This window comes from Arvicanthis niloticus, chromosome 4 (assembly GCF_011762505.2).
Source record: "Arvicanthis niloticus isolate mArvNil1 chromosome 4, mArvNil1.pat.X, whole genome shotgun sequence".
NCBI lineage: Eukaryota > Metazoa > Chordata > Mammalia > Rodentia > Muridae > Arvicanthis > Arvicanthis niloticus.
The window spans coordinates 15,385,015-15,406,014 of NC_047661.1; the positions used below are offsets into that span (position 1 = coordinate 15,385,015).

Here is a 21,000-nt window from a genome sequence, read left to right on the forward strand (position 1 = left end):
TATCTGTGGCTGTGGGCTGGCAGGCATCACAATTCTGTTTCCCTTCCTCTGCTGTTGTCCCAGGTCTCAGATTCTCACGGGAGCCCAGTGATCACTCACCTCTGGACACAATTGTGCATCTTCAGCTCCTCTTCGTGGAGGAGTTAAGTAATGAACATCTCTGTTTACTCCTCTGCCAGGAGGATTATCTCTGCAGCCTTTAGAACAGGTAAAAAAAGAGAAAAATTCTTTAAAATGCACTTACAAGCACAGAAACTAAAAACTCATTAAAATAAAAATCTAATCATAGAACATTGAAAGAGGAAAAAAAAGAACAACAGAGAAAAATATTTCCAACACATATATCTAACAAATGACACATGGCCACACTATGTATATAGAATGTTCTGGATCAACAGCAAAAAGTGAACTCACAACAGAAGTTGCAAAACTTAAAAGACAGTTGGAGGAGAAAATACATAAACACCCAGCAGCATCTAGAAGCTCTCTGCATCAGTCACTAAGAAAAGCCAAAACCACAATGTTGTGCACCTTCCCATTCCCCAGAATGGCCGAATTAAAAATCAGTAATACCAAAGACGAGCAAGACAAGAGGTCCAACAGGCGCTTTATTTTAGGGTTTGACTCTGAAATGTCCCCCTGAAGGTTCATGTTATGAATGCCGGGTCTGGTGGGATTGTGGGAATTGACTGCATTAGGAGGGCTCTGATATCATCGATAGATTAATCCACTGATGGATTCATATCTGATGGTGTTACTGAAACTGAGGTGACAGAAACTGAGGAAGGTATGGACTGTTTCAAGAAAGTGGGCCACTGGGATTGAAGGGTCTATTTTGTCCTCAGCTGCCTCCTTTCTCTCTGCTGCCTGGCTGCCATAAGGCGAAGGGCTTTGCTCCACTGTGCTCTTTTACCCTTACCATAGGTCCAGAGACAATGAAGCCACTGCATTCATAATAGCTTAGAAGACTGAAAACCTAAATGCCCTTCAATTGATGACTGGATAATGAAACTTTGTACATATGCATAGTAGAACGCCATTCAGAGTAAAGAAAAGGAAATTATAAACTTTACAGGCAAAGGGATGAACTAGAAAATATTACAGTGACTGAGGTCACCCAGATCCAAGATGACAAATGCTGGGAGTTCTCTCTCATCTGGGGCTCCCAGCTTGAACTCTTCAGATGTGAATATACAGCCTAGAATAACTACAGAAGCCAGGGAAGTGAGAAATGGACCTTCGGGGTAGAGAAGGAGCTCGAGAGAGACCAGAATAGAGGGCACCGGTGATTTAAAGGGGGAACAGAAAGAGAAACATCAAACAGGGAAATGGGGGTTCAGTATAGAAGGAGGGAGGGAGGGGGAGGATAACAACATGGGAAATGTTTGTAATAGCCATTGGGAACATTATTTTATATATAGTACATATAAGTGTGTGGTGGCTTGAAGGAGAATGGTTCCAATAGGCTCATACATTTCTGTTTAGGAAGGATTAGAAGGTGTAGTGTTGGAGTGGGAGTCACCTTGTTGAAGGAGGTGTGTCACTGGGGAGGGCTTTGAGCTCTCTCTGTCTCTGTCTCTATCTCTCTGTTTCTCTCTCTCTTTTTCTCTCTCTTTTTCTCTCTCTTTTTCTCTCTCTCTGTTTCTCTCTCTGTGTTTCTCTCTCTGTTTCTCTCTCTCTGTTTCTCCCTCTCCCTCTCCCTCTCCCTCTCCCTCTCCCTCTCCCTCTCCCTCTCCCTCTCCCTCTCCCTCTCCCTCTCCCTCTCCCTCTCCCTCTCCCTCTCCCTCTCCCTCTCCCTCTCCCTCTCCCTCTCCCTCTCCCTCTCCCTCTCCCTCTCCCTCTCTGCCTGCTTCCTGCCAGTGGCTGAGGATGTAAAGTTCTTAGCTATTCCTACAGTACCATAATTTTGTGCTTCCGGCCATGATGATAATGGACTAAGAACCTCAATTAAATGCTTTCTTTTATAAGACTTGTCTTGGTCATGGTGTCTCTTTACAGCAATAGAATAGTAACTAAGACAAAGTGATACACACACACACACACACACACACACACACACACACACCCCTGTAAGCTACATGCTCTTCCCAAGAGCCATAGACCATGTAACTATACCAGGCATGAGAATCTTCCTTTTGAGCATTGGTCAGAAGAGTTCAAAAGATTTCCCCAAACAACGTATGTTATTGCTGTTGCCCTTGGTTGTCTCCCAGAATCGAAGGTAAGTTCCTTTTGCCGAAGATAACAATCACTTTAGAGCACAGGATTCAGAGGATTTAAGCTGGATCTGACCCGAAGGCTTCCTCCCTGAGGACTAGTCTTCATTGAGCCCAGAAGTGCTATGGAAGCTGCCAAGGGAAGAATGCTTATGAATCACTACAATGACCATCAGAGATACCCCTAAAGGTGCAATAGTGAATCTTGGCAGCAACAAAGATTGTCTAGCTGGGTATTAGGCTTGATCAACAGGAAGGAAACCATGCCTGTTACTAGAAACCCAGCCAACCACCCACGGCTAGTGACATGGACCTTAAAGGAGAATCTACTAGTACCACTTTCTAAACCAATATAATTCCTAACTTGATCCCAAACACTTAAACTTATACCCACAGGTAAGTGTACCTCTCACCCCTCTCCTCATCAAAGAAGCTTCTTTACAAAGCAGAAGGAGACCATTATAGAAATCCACAACTGGTCAAATGCAGAAAACAATTGGCCGTGGGGTGTTCAATGCTAACCAATACAACTACAACACAGCTCTTCTACCTAAGGCCAGGGAACGTCCCAGATGATGGTGCAGAAAGAATGTAAGTGCCGAGAACTAGGAAGTCTGCTGAAATCCTGTGTCTTCTAGATAGGACACGGAGCTACACCCATGAAATCACAATATGGCTGCTTAAACAAGACCTGAACGGTGATACCACCAGCTGACATGGTGATGTGGAAAGTCTCTGATGGGGATGGGGGAAGTCTCTGAGAGCCCAACAATAGATGAAGATCTATAACTTCTGAGAGAGGAAGGATTAGTTTTCCTCAGGGATGTGTTTCCTAAATGCTTGTCCAATGCTAAGTGGTCAGCCCTAAACACATGCACAAACAAGCAACACTAAATGGCTCAGCAGGTTCCCCTCTCCCACCTCCTGTACTCTTGTGTGTGTGTAATTAATTAAAGGAAAAGAGACCACAAATTTAAGAAGGAGCTGGGAGGAATGAGACAGGTAGAGGGAGGCAACAGGAAGTGATGTAATTATATTTTAGTTAAAAATATTTTTAAGGGACTGGCAAAAGATTTAGATAGCCATTTTACCACATAAAATGATTAATAACCAGATAAAAATGTCCTCCCATGATTCATCTTTATGAAACTGCCAATTAAAACTGTAATGCTACACTATCACACACTCAAGAGAATGGATGTGTGGTGGTTTGAATAATAGCCCCTATAGGCTCATATGTTTGGTCTCCATCTGGCAGAACTTTCTGGAAAGGATTAGGATATGTGATCTTGTTGGAGGAGGTGTGCCACTGGGAGCAGACTTTGAGGTTTCAAAAGGCCAAGCCATTCCCAGTTAGCTCTCTTCTGTCTTGTGGTTTTTGCCTCAATATGCAAGCTCTCACCTACTGCTCAAGTATCCTGCCTGCCTGCCTGCCTGCTCTCCTGCCTCTCATCATGATGGTCATGGACTCACCCTCTGAACCTGTAAGCGCCATTAAATGCTGTTTTCTGTAAGTTGCCTTAACTATGGAGTCTCAGAACAGCAATAGAACAGTAACTGAGAGAGACTGTAATACAGATGGACAACACTGGATATTGCTGAGACAGCAGAGAAATCAAATCCCTATACAGTGTTTCTTGGACTCTAGCACTATGCAGACACTTTGGGGAAATAGTTTGTCAGGTTCTTAAAAGTTAGACATAAACGTGATTCTACAGCACACTCTTAGAAACTTACCCAAGAGACATAGAAATGGAATCTATACAAACACATACACAGAGCAGCATTTTATCTCTTCCAGAAGCACCATTTGTAATAACCAAAACTATATAAATAACCAAAACCAAAACTGAAACAATTCAAATGCCTTTCAGTTCAAAAATAGACATGAAATTATGTCATTTCAAAAGAGCAAATCCTTTAACAATACAAAGGAATGGCCCATTACTGACAAACTCTCCAACACAGCTTAATCTCAAAATCTGGTGTTAAGAGGTAAACCCTGGGGAGATGTCTCCACTAATAAAGTACTTGCTATGTAAGCAAGGAGACTTGAGTTCTGCCCCAGAACCACACAAAAAAGCCAGGCCTGGTAATGAGTGTTTGCAACCCAGCTAGAGAGGTGAAGGTGGGATTATTCCTAGGCCAACAAAAAAACGCATGTCTTGAAACAACCAAAGTGGACAGCTCCTGAAAAGAGCACCAGAGATTGTCCTCTGGCCTCCATGAACACCCTCATCTTCACATGCTCTGTTACCAAAAGAAGCCAAATCCCCAAAACCGTATTCTGAGATTCCATTTAGCCAAAACAGATCACTGGCTGTTTCAGGCTAGGAGCTGACTAGCTGACATGGTGAAATTTTGTGGACAATAGGAATTTCCAGAACTGGATTATGGTGACAGCTGTTCAAACCTTTGGAAAACACAGATTTGTGAACTTACAATGAGTGGGTTTTAATGGCATATAAATTGTATCTTAATAAGACCAGTTTTAAAGATTTATCCAAGAACGTTCACAGCGGCTTTACTCATAATAGCTTCTTAAAAGGGTCACAAAAGACAAATGAACAAATTATGATCTATTCACGGAACACAATATCAACTGTCCGTAAAAACTACTTAAGTGATGTAGAGATGGTTGGCTCAGTGGGAAAGACCTAAGAACAGATGCTGATCAACCATAAAGACCCAAGTTCAAACCCTGAGCCAACATGTAAAACACTGGGTGTGTCCACATCTGTAAGGGCAGTACTGTGGGATGTTTGCTCAGGGTTTACTGGCTCCTAACCTATCTCTAGGTTCAGTGAATCAGGAGAATAAGGCAGGAAGTGATAGGCCATGATTCTCAACCTTCTTAATGCTATGACCCTTTAATACCTTGTGGTGACCCCAACCATAAGATTATTTTTGTTGCTACTTCATAACTATAATTTTGCTACTGTTATGGATTGTAATGTAAATATCTGAGTTTTCCTATGGTCTTAGGTGACCCTGTGAAAAGCTCATTTGACCCCCCAAAGGGGTTGTGACTGACCCACAGGTACACTCCACAGCCACAGACATGAATTTCAAAAAGCATAACACTCTTCCTCCCCTTCCCCCCTCTCTCTGCATGCACTGAAGTTCAAACTCTAACTGAATCACATTTGTAGATCTGACAGCTCACTTTTTCTTTATCGCACACACACACACACACACAAAATCTTAGGACACCTTCGAGAATAAAATTTACTTTAAACAAGAATCTGTGTTCTATAACCCAACAGTCTGAGCTTTATGAAGCAAAACCAAGTCTGGTCCCAATCACGTCCTACAGATTTGCGGATGACAGAGTAACTCACATCTATAACTACTGTAGGCAAGGTTTACTCCTGCACCTCAGGACATGAGAGTAAAGTCTAAACTGTGCACACAGCACACACACCGTGAAGGAGGCCACTTCCTAGTCAGTGGTATCTATTACCACTTAAGACTCAGCCAGGCAAGGACTCAGCCACCACAGGCAACTGCCTATTCCTCTGACACATATGTCCCCTCCTCCGATCACCTTTGAATGAGGCAGCTCTGGAAAGTAGAGGTCATAGGCTCTGCTGTAACATTTGCCATAGAGCATGTCACACAGGCCTAGGCTAGTGTGGGAGCATTTTGCACACCTGGGGCACATATTAAAGCAGTCGTATTTTTGGCCTAATAGCAGCATTCCAAGAATTAACTAAAAAGAAGAAAGTAAGAAACCTCTTTGTAACAAATGTGACCCACTCATTCTGGTGTATTTCCAACAGCCATAAAACACCCTCCCTGCAAAGAATCAAAACAACCTGATAACAAGAGGAGTCAGTCAATGAACTATGACACAGTCCCTGAAGCCATGAGATGCATGCTCTGGGGGAAAGTGGACGAACAGGAAAGCACTGTCACATGGTGTTCAGTGACAAAAGACAAAGCCATGAAGAGCAGGGCCACTCATAGGCAGGGGTGACAGAATTCCCCTAGAGTCCCAGACAATAAAGATATTTGTATAAATCTTTGAGAGGAAAGGCCTATCCCACTGGTAGGATCATAGCTGTGCACACCATAATCCTCAGGCTTGAACATGGCGTAGTCAAGTGAAGAGTCATGATTCAGTATATGTTGAGTTTGTACCAGAAGCCCACACTCCAGCAAGTTCTCAGGTAAGGCTCCCCTGCCACATACTGATGACAGCCACCTCCAGGTGGGAGAGCACAGGTACACATTTATTTTTTACACCATCTTACATTTGCCATAATTAACAATACTTTTCTAATAATGAAGAAAACTTCTTTCTTCAGAAACTTTGATTCTAATGGTTTTTATGGCATCCCATCATGAATACTGTGAAATTGGATCAAAGGTTTATTACATCCAATACAGAATAATTTACAATAAAAATGAGCAATGGCCTAGTTAACTGATTTTTATTTTATTATTATTTTAGTTCTGGGGCTCAAACCTAGGGCTTTGCACATGCGGAGACACCTCTGCTGCTATGCTACAACCCCAGTCCTCTATGTTTTTAAAAGAATGATTGAAAATTGGTGGAAGAACATGATACTATTACCATTTACAAAGGCATGGGAAAGCAAAATGGTAAACTTTAGTCACAGCATGACAACTAGGTTAAAATGCTAGCATTGTCTGTAAAACGTTAAATGCACTAAGCTTAGGGGAGAGCTGGATTATACCTGCAATCCCAGGACTCCGGAGGCAGATGTGAAAGCATAAGGTTGAGCCTGAGGCTCACATGGGTTCCAGAGTGAAAGTGTCTCAAAACAAAAGAAAATGAAGAAGTAAATACACCAAAATGTTAGTATTTGTGGATCCCTGCGTGGGGGAGGGTAAGGCATGTGTATTGGTCAGACTTTGTTGCTGGACAAAATTAGCAGGAAAGAGATGGTTCTGAGTGTAAAGGTATTTGGTATACAAATCTGACGATCTGAGTTCAAATCCCAGAACTGGCTTTCTAGTCCTCTGACTTCTATACATGCTCCCTGGCACTCATATACTCACACCACACACACAAACACACACACACACACACACACACACACACACACACACACACACGAACATGGGCACTCATGCACACACACACATACAAAATGATGACAATAATATAGGAGGCCACTGATGGGTTCCCTGTTCTTTAGCTCTTGATCTTCCTGGTCCCCGAGCCCATACTTGGTTGCTCTCCCACATGCCAGTCATCTCTGGAAACACAGTCACAGCAGAGACACGCTTCGGTAATCCCTAGGCATCCCTACATCTAATCATCACATAAGGTGTAAAGTCTCCGTTCAACAGCATATACACTAAAACTGGAAGGGCAGAGCTTAGCATGGTCCCTGTACAAGGATGACACCAATTCATGAAGCATTTTACAAATAAATAAATAAATAAATAAATAAATAAATATCACCTCTTTTTAAATTTATAGAATAGTAAAGAATTGAAGGAGAGCAGGGTTAGGATTGGGAGACAAGGATACCCCTGGAGTGTGGCAGGGTAGGGGGAGAGAAGAGAAATCATTCAAAGCTTGGGAAGATAGGAGCGGGTTTGGTTCTGTTAACTGAGGAGGAGGATTGCTTCCTAGATCAGCTGGCTGGGTTCGGGGCAAAGGCCAAGGCTTAGTGAGATGTGCTGCATGGCCGATGCTCTGGGTCTGACCTTGAGGCACTGCTGAGTTTCAGAACATGCCTCTTTCCTCCCTCAGCATTTGCTGACTGGGCCGGGGCACCAGCTGTGAAGGGAAGGGCTCTGCTGACTGGAGCGAGCCAGCTGTTCCTCCATTCACACAATGCTTCTAGCCTCTGAGCTGGCAAGATCTTCAGTCCCCAGAAGCAGGCACTCCTCATGGACTCCTCAAAGACATAAGGAATGGGCACTCACACCACTATCTCTGATAGAGAAGATTGTCCCCAGTTTGTGTGCCCATTTCTAGGGTTACTTCTCACCAGAAACTCAGTTCACTTTCCTCTCTCCTCTCCCTCTTTACGGACACCCAAAGGCAACAGTGACAGATGCTCGCAGAGCCCCATTACTGGATGACGGTCAAACCAGACAGCCTTCTAAGAGGATAGAAAAATGTTTAATACTTAAAGTATAAATATTAGTTAATAATGTAATACTTTTCTGAGTTAAAAAGTAAATTGCACAACTGTTCCAGAGTTCCTGCGACAGACAGTGAACAAGGACTTCTGGGAACAAGCTGTCTACAGAGCCTGTGGGACTGATTAGTGTTGTGGACATGTTGGAATGCTGCAGACCCAGAACTAATTACAATTATGTGGGGCTATCTTTAGCCCCTAAATAGCCATTCCTTGTCTACCTCTATGTCTGGTCTAACATCCTGTGACTAACAGAAAACAATACCTTGGAATGTATGAACAGACCTGGAGTTTTCAGCAATAAAGGGCCTCGGATGGTGACAGGATCTGATAGCAGATGCTGATAATGACAGAGTTCTCCCCACCTACCTGACAGCCACTCAAGTATTTGAAAGGAATCTTGGTTTCTGGCTTCCTTTGTTCTGTTACTATAAAAGCTTCATAAAGCTGCTTTCACACTGGAACACAGAATTTGTGTTCCCAAAAAACAAATCATTCATATCTGACTCCAGAATAAACTCTCTCTTGTTCCCTTTGAGGCAAGAATTGGGTTTTCTCATTGACAGAGGCATGAATGGGGTCTTCACTGTGACCATGTCAGGATTTCATAGAATGCTCTTGGCCCTCATGACACCTGTGAAGTATGTGTAGCCCCAGCTGGTATAGGAGTCACCAGCAACCCAGACAACTCAACCCGTAAGGCCCTGCCAGGCAGGAGTACGCCAGAGGCTCCTGTGTCCAGCTCTTGCTCTCTATTGACAGCCTGCACTTCCACAGTGGGGATTAGGGAGCATTTACATCCTCATGAATGCATGTTTGTGGGTGGGGTTAGGGTGTTCCATGACTTTCATAGTCAGAGAGGATTTTCATTCCCAAATAACAGAGCCAGGGGTCTGAGTTCAGAGTCAAGGACCCAGGTGTAGTTCTTACCCATTTCAAAGCTGTCAACACATGAAGCACACACACCATTTGTCAGGGAGAACCAGGTCATAGGGCAGCCCACAGATCCCCCTAGAAAGAGAGGTCAGAGATGGATAGCATTTGTAATTTTCTGTCTTCCTTCTAGCATTATGGGGTGGACAAAGTCTACACCAAGTGTGGTGGTTTCAATATGGCCATGGGAAGTGGCACTATTAGGGGGTGTGGCCTTCTTAGAATAAGTATGTCACTGTGTAGGTGAGATTTGAGGTAATATATATTCTCAAGCTCTGCTCAGTGTGACCCAGTCTTTCCTGGTGACAGGCGGATCATAATGTACAACTCCTAGTTCCTTCTCCAGCACCATGTCTGCCGCATGCTGCCATGCTTCCTGCCATGATGATAATGGGCTAAACTTCTGAAACTGTAAGCCAGCCCCAAATAAATGTTTTCTTTTATAAGAGTTGCCTCGGTCATGATATCTCTTCATAGCAATGGAAACTCTAATTAAGACTCAGGGTAAATATGCCATGCAGGCTCAGTCATCAATAGTAACAGGAAACCTCCATTGTCGAGAACAACAGGGAATCTCTTACCCCTGTGAGCACAATATATGCACTCCATATGCGGCTCATCTCCAAGGTGAGCAGTATTGTTTTTTTTTTTTTTCTTTTTAACAGAATTTATTTATTTATTTTGTGTAAGTACACTGTAGCTGTCTTCAGACACCCATATGAGGGCATCAGATCTCATTATGGATGGTTGTGAGCCACCATGTGGTTGCTGGGAATTGAACTCATGACCTCTGGAAGAGCAGTCAGTGCTCTTAACCACTGAGCCATCTCACCAGCCCGGTGAGCAGTATTGTTATCTCTGTTTTATAGAGAGGAATGATGTGGAGAGGCTAAACACAGTAAGGCAATGTTACTCAGTCCCCACACACCTTGTTCTTGCTCCAGACTGTTCTGTCTTGCTTTTGTTTGCTCAAGCCAATGGTCAGTCAGCCCTCTTTTATCTGGGCAATAAGATCATAACAGAGTACACAGTCAAAGCTGAATTGTAGAATTCTAGAAAGGTCCACCAGAAGCCTGCTGGCCTGCCATTTACAAAACGTCTGTGTTTATAAGATGAACTCACATCTATAGGCTTATGTCTTTAGGCCTAAGCGAGGCATTCCATTTGCAGCTCTTGCTTATCCACTAGGACACACCTACAGTGACAGTCTACTGACAAAGTCCTCAAAGCAGCACCTTGTTTCCCCCCAAACCATTCTACAGACTCATCTGTGGGTGCCCAGGCCTGTGGACCCAAGGACTCTGAGGTAGGAAACCATTTTCTCAACCAAACATTAATTGTGATGCAACTGCGGATTCAGCAGAGATGAGAACATCAACCCCATGACCCTTAACAGAAAGTTTCAAATTGAGGAAATTGAAGCATCTTGAAGACTGGGCTTTAGGAAAGTGCTTCAGTTCCTCATTCAAGCTGAGCTTTCTGAGAAGCCATGCCTAAGCATCATATAGAAGCAGACTCGAAGTTAGCAGGAGTCAGGTGGGCAGAGTAGATATAGGGAGAAGGCAAATCCTGGCAGTCCCTCGGCATGCCTGGAATCTAGTTCAGGGCAACTCTGGAACCCAGTCTCAGCATCCATGTTGCTCCCAAACTCAAGCTGCATCTCCCAAGGCATACAAGCCTACCTTCTAACTTACAAGGAGGTTCTGATGAGCTACTGTGACCACTCCTTTCCCACTCTGAGGCTTCCAACACTGACTACACCTCTGCAAAACTAAAATGTTGTGCAAACCAGAAAAGCATGAGTATGAGAAAATGACCACTGTTCTTGTTAGGGCTCTTGATGGGATAAACACCATGGCCAAAGCAACTCCGGGAAGAAAGGGTTGATTCCAGTTCATAGCTTGTAGTCAGTCAGTCATCCAGAGAAATCAGGCAGAAACTAAAGCAGAGACCATGGAGGAATGCTGCTTACTGGCTGGCTCAGCTTGTTCTCTTGAACAGCCCAGAGCTGGCACCACTCACAGAAAGCTGGGACCTCCCACATCAATCTCTAGTTAAGAAAGTACACCTCTGTCTTGCCCACAGGCCAATCTGGTGGGGGCTTTTTTTTTCAGTTAAGGTTTCTTCTTTACAAATGACTTGAGCTTCCAACAAGTTGACATAAAGCCAGCCAGCACAACAACCTAATGTTCTCTTGACACAGGCACACGCAGTATAAAACACAAGCCTTTTCACATTCTCAAAGGGCAAGAGCCTCTGAACTTGTCTTTGGTTGGCCCTTTAATTTTTTTTTTTCTGGCGCCTGAGGGCTGGGGAAATGGCTCAGTGGTTAAAGCACTTCCTGAGTGAGAAGCAGGACTAGAGTGTGAATCTCTAGAAGCCACATAAAAAAATGGGTGGCATGGCAGCTGGCGTGCAGCTCCAGCCTTAGAGGGTGGGGACGGGGGATTCCCAGAGCAACCTGGTTAGCTACATTAGCCACATGGGGGAGTTCTGTGTTTGCCTGAGAGACCCTGATTAATAAATAAGGTGGAAGAATGATTGAGGATCAGTCCTGACATCACATGCATGCCCAGTCATCATTACACAGTATGCCCCTACACATGAAAACATGCATATACACACATGAACACACACACACACACACACACACATCACATGCACATCCATGCAAACAATAAAAACAATGTCTTATAGTGGAACCTGGAGGATGCTAGACAAGTGCTCTGCCATTGCCTCCAGCCCCTGTACTTATTTGTCTGAGATAGGGTTTTGCCAAATGGCCCAGGCTGGCCTTGCATTTGTTTACTCTTCTGCCTTAGTCTCCAGAGTTGCCGAGATCCTAGTCATGTGCTCCACACTTAATCTGCTGTAACGCCACCTCATCGTTACATATAATTACTACATTTTGAGATGGAGGGCCTAACCAAGATCCTTCCACCTTAGCCTTCAGAGCTGCCATCTCTTGAGTCCAAATCTGATCGTTCAGTGCAGGCTCAGTTTTCTTTTTTAACTCTGTGCTGGTCTAAAAAGACATTTCTGTTGGTTGACTATGATTCATGTGCCCAGTGTGTCACCATAGAAGTGTGGTGAGTATTGAGCTAGCACCTAGATTACAGCTAGTGCATAATGAAGATTATGGAATATGGGTGGCACTGAAGAGAGGCTGGAATAATGTGGACCTCACTTCTCTCAGAGAAGGTAGTTAGATTCTACTTTTGATAAAAGGAACCAAGACTTGCAGAGTAACTAAATGCAGGCTGAAAGCCAGGCACCAGACCTCCTTTGCTTTGGCTTGAACACTAGCTTGACTCTGCACATGCATGTAACTTACTCTAGGAGCAGCCGTTCATCTAACCTAGCTCATTCCCTTCAAGACTGAAGACACCCAGGAACAGGGAAGCCTCACATGACAGACTACCCTCAGCTGAAAACAATGTCTCTATAGAGGGAGGCTCCTCTGGGATCAAAAGTAATCACCCTGTAGGAAGCAGACTGCTCCCCTAAAGCAACAAGAGTGATAGCAAGTCCTTTGAACCACATTGCAGAACCAGACGAGACACTGGTCAACCACACCTTGATCAGGACGGCTTAGCAATGCTTTCATATCTTTTACCCTTTGCTCCAATCCCTTCTCCACTTAACCCTAAAAGTTCATGGTTCCCTGAAGATGAACTTGGGGCTGCTGGACCCTTTTGCCCCCTTTCCCAAAATGATGCCTAAATCCCCCTTTTCTGTTATTTTACCACTTCTTGCTTTTTAATAATTGTAGTATTGGAATGTGTATGTGTGTGCGTGGGGGTCGGGGTGTTAAACCTAACTGCTGAGCTCAGGTTTCAGCCCTGAAACTTTAGTCACACGACTTCATTAATTACAGGCCATAAAGCTAACTAGTACGTCTTTCAAGCACGATTCCCTTCTGCCAAAGGGTATCATGGTTTGTGATACCCAATGTAGGACAGATTTGTGAGAATTAAACAAGTTTGTAAGAGGCATGGTTGCATGAATCAGTGGGTAAATATGAGGAAGCAGGTGCAGATCCCCAGAATACCTATAAAAAAGCCAAGCCAGGTGTGGCTGGGTGCGACTGTAAGCCAGCACTGAAGCTGGGACAGAAATGGGTAGGTTCTGGGGGCTTTCTAGCTTGCTAGCCTAGCTGAAATGGTGAGCTTCAAGTTCAGCAAGATCATTTCTTTCAAAACAAGCCAGAGAGTGATGGAGGGAGATGACTGACATCAACCTCTGGCCTCCAGAGACATGAACGGGTGAGCACACCATTGTATATACACGTAATCACCCCACTGCTCTCCCAAACAACATATGTGAAGCCAGGTGAGATGACCGATGCCTGTAATCCCAGCTCTCAGCAGGCTGAGGAAGGAGTGTTACACACAAGCTTGGGGCTAGCTTGGGATACACACTAAGGTCCTGGACTACAGAGCAAAACTCTGTCTCACAAATTAAAAAAAAAGCATATAATAAATAAAAAGAACAACATGGGCTCTTAGTTAAAAATTACTTCTTCCAGTGACCTGAGAAGCTGAGAACAGAGTCCCGTTGGTAGAGTTCTTGCCTACCATGCAGAACCGGATAAAAGTGACAGTGGGAATCATAGCAGGAGGCAAGTGTGGCAGGCCTTCAAGGTCATCTCAGGTACCTGCAGAGTTTGAGGTTAGCCTGGACTCCATGGACCCTTTATCAGAAAAATAACAACAACAACAAAAACGAGAGCTGTAGAGCTGGCCCAGAGGTTTAAAGTACTCACTGTTCTGCCAGAAGACTCAAGCTTGATTCCCAGCATCCTTATGGAGCTCACAAACATCTATAATTCCAGTTCCAGGAGATCCAACACCCTCTTCTAGACACTTCAGGCACCCCCACATAACACACACACACACACACACACACACACACACAGAGAGAGAGAGAGACAGAGACAGAGACAGAGAAGAGACAGAGAGAGACAGAGAGAGACAGAGAGAGACAGAGAGACAGAGAGAGAGACAGAGAGAGATACACATCTATGCAGAAATAAAAATAAATCTTTAAAAAAAATGACTTGAAGCTAACTTTAGGCTCTCTTAGACGTCAATGTCACCCTTAGTTGAAAGCCAAAATACCCCTCTACACACTCACAGGAGGGGTGATGTGGGCAGCTGAGAGTTATGTATTGAAACACAGAAATGTAGCATGCTGCTGACAAGAATGCCATGCCTCTCCTCTCATTTCTAGGCCAACAAGGGAACAATCTGCCTTTCTAATGTTTTATCCCCTTTAGCCACACAAATTGGGGTAAAAGATGGTGTCACATTTGTGGTAATTCCTTATAATGGCTTTTAGCAATATCCTCTATCAGAAAAGAGGAAGCAGCAGGCCACTCCCTGGTCACTTAGAGACTTGGCAACTTTCTCTCCTTCTTATTTTAGAGGATTAGGGAGAAAACTAATTTGGAATAGCCATGTAAGTGATTTCATGCTAGGGAGACACTTGTGTCCCCAGGTTATCAGACTGCTGTCATCTTTTTCTTTTAAAACATTAGTGTGTTTAACAGGATTTAAGGATCCTAAGCTTGATGATCTCCAAGGAAAAGATACAGAAGGCTACTCTGAACTGGCCAATGGAGTTCCATAGATCCCCAAACAGTCCAGGCTACTGCCAATGCACGTGTCTACTCTTCAGAAATTGACTCAAGGCCCTATTGCTGAAAACGCTACTATGTGCTAAGTCATAGAACATGGGGAAATCCAGCTGGTACTCAACTGGAAACTTCACCCCAACTGGCTAGCTTTCATACAGCTAGAGAGTACTATGCATACTACCAGAGGTTCAAGCTCATCCAGCTATGCTCCCTAAAAACTACAATAATAAACTGTCTGACAAGATTTGCCCACTGAGTAGCAGTTATGGGAGTGACCAACCACTGTATAATTGTATCTAAGGGCCACTCCACGAGATGGACCATGTGGTCCTGGCACTGTTAATTGGGCCCAGAACCTGTGGCTTGATAGGTGCTAGGTGAGAACCTGATGCTATCTATTATTTTGCCAAATGGACTCAGTGTTAAAACAACTCCTAATAACTTACGGCTACACCCACAGATTATTGCATCTCTCAACCCTCTTCAGAGAAGCTTCTTGCAATAGATGGCAGTTAATACAGAGATCTGCAACTGTTAACATGAAGAGAATAAGATACACTGAAGTGCTCAGCTATAAATGAGATATTTATATCAAACTCTTTCCCTCAAGGACCAGGGATCTTCAAAGAAGACGGGGCAGAAGGACTGTGAGCACCAAAGGTGGTGGCTAAGAGTGTTTTCAAGATTCCACAGGACGATAACACGTGATTCATAGCATTTGTGACAATACGCACAAGACTACACAAGCTCAAGCCAGAAAACCTTCCTGCATGGAGGAAGGAGAGGAGAGCATAAAATCCCACTACTAGGTGATGAGCCACTAGCATTTGGTAGCTTCTGGGAGAGGGAGTCAGTTTTCTTTAATTGTGTGACTCCTGGTAGGTCAACCACATTATGGGGCAGAGCCCATACCCAAGGGTAGTTAGGTTAACATAAATTGGACTGGTTAGGGGGAGGGGAAAGGGAGGAAGTGAAGGAGGAAGAAAAGGGAGGAGACAAAGGAGGAGGACAGAGAGCAGAAAAGAAAGAAGGGAGAAGGGGAAAGAGGAGAATGATGATGAGGAGGAGGAGAAGGGAGAGGAAGAAGAGGAGGAAGAAGAGAACTAGAAGTTGGGAGGGTAGGGAGGTGAAGGTGAGGAGTGAGGCAAGGGAGAATATGGTCAAAATATATGAAATTCTCCCAGAATAAAAACATTTTTAAAAATGTAGGTGTTTGTGTGTGAGTTAATTCACTTAGCATAATGCTTTAAGATTTATCTATATTATAAACATTATTTAGTATTATATATCGATATTTTCCTTTGTGTGAATATAATTTGTTAATCCATTCACCTGTCGATAAACTGTCTTGAGCAACTGTGTACAGTTTTTTAAAAAAGTTTCTCTGTATCAAAGAAATAAGCCCATTGGCAAAGAATTCTGACAGGCCTGAAATGGGTAATGATGTTACCTCACAAAACCACGGAAACTCTTTTCTTTAAAAAAGATGGGGATCCTTTAAGTACCCATTTTCATCAGCCAGGAAACAGAGGACAGAGACAATGAGGCCCAGGTCTCCTTACCTTCAGGAAAAGAATTAGTTAGCTTATGGCTAATGTCCATATGTTCCAGCCTTTACATCCTAGCTGTCTAGAAACTGTGAGATGGCCACAACAGTGGAGGTGAAAAATGAAACACACCTCCCACCTCATTTTGACAAAACTGTAAAGGAAATCTACCAATGCTTTCCTAATTTCTCAGAAACTAAGGTAGTGGGTTTGTGGTCTGGCAACCATTGCATATTTTACTCATAAAATGAAAACTGAATCAGACACCAAACAATTTTACTGAGGTACTGTGGAAAAAATTCCCAGAAGGAAAACAAGCACCCCACTATACATGTATATGGTTTAATTGACTAGAACTCTGGGACTGTGGAGATATATGTTTTAACTGACTAGAGCTCTGGAACTATGGAGAGTTAGAATGTTGTACATGGAGAACCAAACCATTTTGTGCTATCTTTAGTCTGCTTAGCAACTGCTCATTGCCCAGTTTTGTCTGACCCAAGATCTTTGTGACTATCAAGTAAAGTCCTTTGGCATGCATGAACTTAGTAGGACCACTAGCTTCCACCACCCGAGAGTTACGGACATTCAGACAGGATCTGAGGCCCACAGCAAGGCTTTGGCCTCTTTGTTGTGATGGCCTTCCTCATGTTTCCATCAATGTATATTTTTTAATGGTTTAATTTATGACTTTTTTGGTTCTATAACTATAAAAATCATTATGAGACAATTTTCACATTAGAATGTGTTATTTGGGCCAACCTGAATCTGTGCTCTTAGGCCATAGTCATTCATTTTGACTCAAGAATAAGCTGTCTCATATTTCCCTTTGAGGTAATTTTTCTAACACTTCAGCTGTCAGTTGTCACAGGCAGAGTGTTATGTAGTGCTTTTCTTAAATAAAAAGGAATATTATGTTCAGTCATACTTAGTTACTGAAGTTTCTTAGACCATAGGTTTATCTTTCAGGAGCCTGTATCCCCTTCTTTGTTTATCAAACTTTAGCCCTTCCCTCTTGGAATCTTAAACTTTCACAATCTACCAGGCAAACATGAGAGAACACATTAAGAATTACAGGATAAAACCCAAGAAAAAGGAACTAAGTTAGACAAACACAAATATCTCTCCACACAGATAAAAAGAAAAGCATGGCCAGGACCATGCAGCACTGAAGGAGTCACTCTTTGATGAATATTTGTTTCATAATCCTGGAAGCAGAGTGGAATATGAAAAAACAGTTCAGATCTTTGTCAACGATTAAGTATATCCCTACTCATCTCATGCTGTCTTTATCACTGAATAAACTTTGACATACAGAACATTACAGAAGTGAATATGACAATACAAGCTGACCACATGGATGTTCACTACTCTGGTCTCTTTTGGGGAGCGGAGGGGTCCTGGAGACGCAACCCAGGCTCTGGAGCATGTCAGGCAATGCTCTACTGTTGAGCCACACCGGAAGCCTGGGCCTGTTTTTCTGCTGAGTATAACTTAGAAGGGATTTGAGTCATTGGAAAAAATGCTAACACATTTGATACAAAACTGCCTGACAGGAGGCAACCTAACCCCTACGTTTGTTCAGTGTGTGTGTGTGTGTGTGTAAAAAGCTGAGCCAGCACCCACATGCATCAACTTGATCCACTTAACATACACTTGTGCCTTCTTGTGTGTGTGAGTGAGTGTGTGTGTGTGTGTGTGTGTGTGTGTGTGTGTGAGAGAGAGAGAGAGAGAGAGAGAGAGAGAGAGAGAGAGAGAGAGAGAGAGGCAGAGACTGTGATCTTTTCTGATCAGTCTGATGAGATAGTATTCATATCCGACTTATGAAAAATAATTATACATGATAGGCTTTGGAACTAGAATCACCTGTGGTGACTCACCTTCTGGGGGAAAAAAGGTAGTGTTGCAACTTTTAAAGGGAAATAGCAAATGAATGCAAAAATAGGCAGGGTAAGGACTTGCATGCCTAACATCCATCTTTGGCTGTCAGTCTCTCATGGCTCAGTGTGCTCCAGCACCCCCAAAATGAAACAAATTCTCAATTTATATTTCCACTTCAGTCAGTAATTCTAAAAGATCACCTTTTAAATAATGTAATTATGGAGCCAGCCAAAAATGGCTCAGGGGCTAAGGACTCTTGCCATAAGCTGGAACACCTGAGATACTAACACACGAGGAGACTATTCCTGAAAGTTGTCCTCTTTCACATGTGTGCACACGGGAAGACAGAACACAGACTACGCAGACAAGTCACACAGAGAGGAACGTTTTAAAATGGTAAAACGTAAATTATAATACCCTTTCAAAAATTAAAAATGTCTCCTCAAATTCCAGAACATTCCAAACCCAGGGCACAGTCAAGTTCCACAAGTTTTGCTCTGCTAGGGCTCTCGTTTTACCTGAAATGTTCATAGGAGCCAACCTGTTAACTTTTAAAAACTTGACTTACAAGGAAACTAGGTATGGGCCATGTCAATATGTGCTAGTATACATTCAGAAATCCAAAGCACCACTTTCCGCGTGTCCTCTGTCACCGTGGGTATGATCTACCTCTGGGATCTGAGGAACAACGCCCTAATCAGATCATTTGCACAAGTTGGGGACGAAACGGGCATATTTCCTTATCCTTCCTTGTAGCCAGGTGGGTGTGGTGGCCTCCGCAGGGGGAATAGGGACGTGGTGGGTTGCCACTGTTTGGCCACCACAGGAAAAAAAAAAGACAGAAGTTGCTTAAGCCCCGCTCCCCAGGGCGGGTCCCCGAGCCAGCCGCCCCGCTCCAGTACCGACCGACCGACAGCCCTGCAGAGCAGCTGTGATCCGGTGCGCCCGGGCAGGGTCCAACCGCCCGGCATGTGCCGGGAAGTCCGAACGTCACACACCCATCTTACCCCTCTGCCTGCTGCAGAAGGCTCGGAACCGCTGCGTGGGGACCGGGCGCCCGCGGGACACTGCCCCTCAGACGTCAGCAGGGCTTAGCGCTCCGCTATGCGGCGTCACCCCGAGTCCTTAGGAAGGGAAGCCTCGTCGCGACGCGACAGGCCAGTGGCCTCCACGGGTCGTGCGCTCACCTCAGCTAGCACTCCTCAGCCCTCGCGTAGCGAGAGTGGCTTGAAGAAGCCAACCTCCGTGACTGCCCGAAGGGCGGGGCCGCGCGTCGCTCACCTCCGCTCGCCCCGCCCACCCACGCTCCGCCCGCCCCAGGTGAGAGCCCTCTCTCAAGGGGCGGGGAGAGGGGCGGGGCCACGCGAGGCTCACCTCCGCTCGCCCCGCCCCGCCTCCTGTCCTCGATTACTGCTCGAGTAATCCGGATGCTCTTTTCTTTTATAGCCTAGCCTAGCCGGGAGTGCTCAGGGTCAGGTGCCTGAGTCCACACTGTGGCCACCCATCTGGTTCATACTGGAAAAAAAACAGCCTCTGGCTTCCAATTGCTTGAAAGCAGGCACTCCCGAACTGACAGTCCGTAGGACGCCCCCTGCGGGTTGGGCGACGAGAGGCGACCGAGTTGACCGATTGAGTGGGCAGAAGATTTCAGGAGTTGCAGTGGGGGACGACTCTTTCCTGGTTGTCACGCTTTAAGGATCCAAGCCCAGCCTGAGAGGCACCCAACATGCTGTTTTGTCACCACCTCTTGCTCTGCAGCCAGTTTCTCAAGTTTACCTTTTGTCAACTGTCTGCAGATGAGTATGTTCCCAAGGCCACAAGACTTGAGCCTAAGACTAAGCAGTTGCCTTAGTGCGCCATAAATTCTGATTTTTCAAAATCAAAATCTGCAATAACATACATTGCATTTCTTTCTTTGATGGCCAGTGTTAATTCAATAAATACTTGTTGAGAGCCTATGGCTTGTTAGTTATTTAAACATTTAACATATGCAAGGGGTGCCGTGAGTAGAATTGTAGTCTAGGCCTTTCTACCTCCCAGTGGGGCTGAACCGACCTTGCCAGGAACTCAGAAATGGCCTGACAGGGTAATAAAGGCCCCCTGGGTGTTAAATGTAGGTTGTAAGGGGAATTGGGATGTGCCTACCTCCCAGCAAAGAGGAAACATCCTGGAAAAAAAACGGAAAAATGATGAAGTCAAGTGAGGCTGTGAGGTGCTTCAGCCCAGAGCTCCCCCCCCCCCCCACACCCCACAGCAGAGATGGGAGAGCGCCAGAAATGTCTAGGGGCTCCCTTTTGCAGAGAGGGAGGGAGAATAGTAGGTGTGCAGTCAGTTCATGGGCCTAAGGAAAACAGTAGCCACTGTCTGTGGAGTGTGGACATCAAACAGGGCCAGCCATACATCTCTCTAAACTAACTGTACAACAACCTTGCCCGTTAGTTAGGCTTGACAGAGCAGGCAATGCAATCCATCTGTAGAGTGGTGCCTTGCTAGCGGAGGGCTGGAAGAGTAGTTCCTAGGAGCCAGCCTACACTCTCCCAGTGTCCTTTCTCAGTGGTCCAGGAGGTTGAGCTGGTCTTCACATGCTCCTAGAAATCCCAAGTATCCCCACATGCCCACTCGTCTCCCTCCATCCTCAAATGTATTATTAATAGTTGTCC

At 44.6% G+C, this 21,000-nt stretch overlaps 1 protein-coding gene across 5 annotated transcripts in view; it reads right to left on the reverse strand.

Moving 5' to 3' along the window:
- Gpr160 (G protein-coupled receptor 160) overlaps positions 1 to 19,603 on the reverse strand; it is a 34,019-nt gene extending 14,416 nt beyond the window's left edge. For 2 of the 5 annotated variants that reach the window (XM_034500268.2, XM_076932221.1), the window contains exons 1-2: positions 19,348 to 19,603; positions 100 to 197 (exon numbers count right to left, since the gene is read on the reverse strand). The gene's annotated coding sequence lies outside the window, so the exon portion shown is untranslated. Of the gene's footprint in view, positions 1 to 99; positions 198 to 2,115; positions 2,387 to 9,271; positions 9,353 to 19,347 lie in introns of those variants that run through there. The other 3 variants (XM_076932218.1, XM_076932220.1, XM_034500269.2) reach the window with 3 other exon arrangements.
- Between the last annotated feature and the right edge of the window lie 1,397 nt (positions 19,604 to 21,000).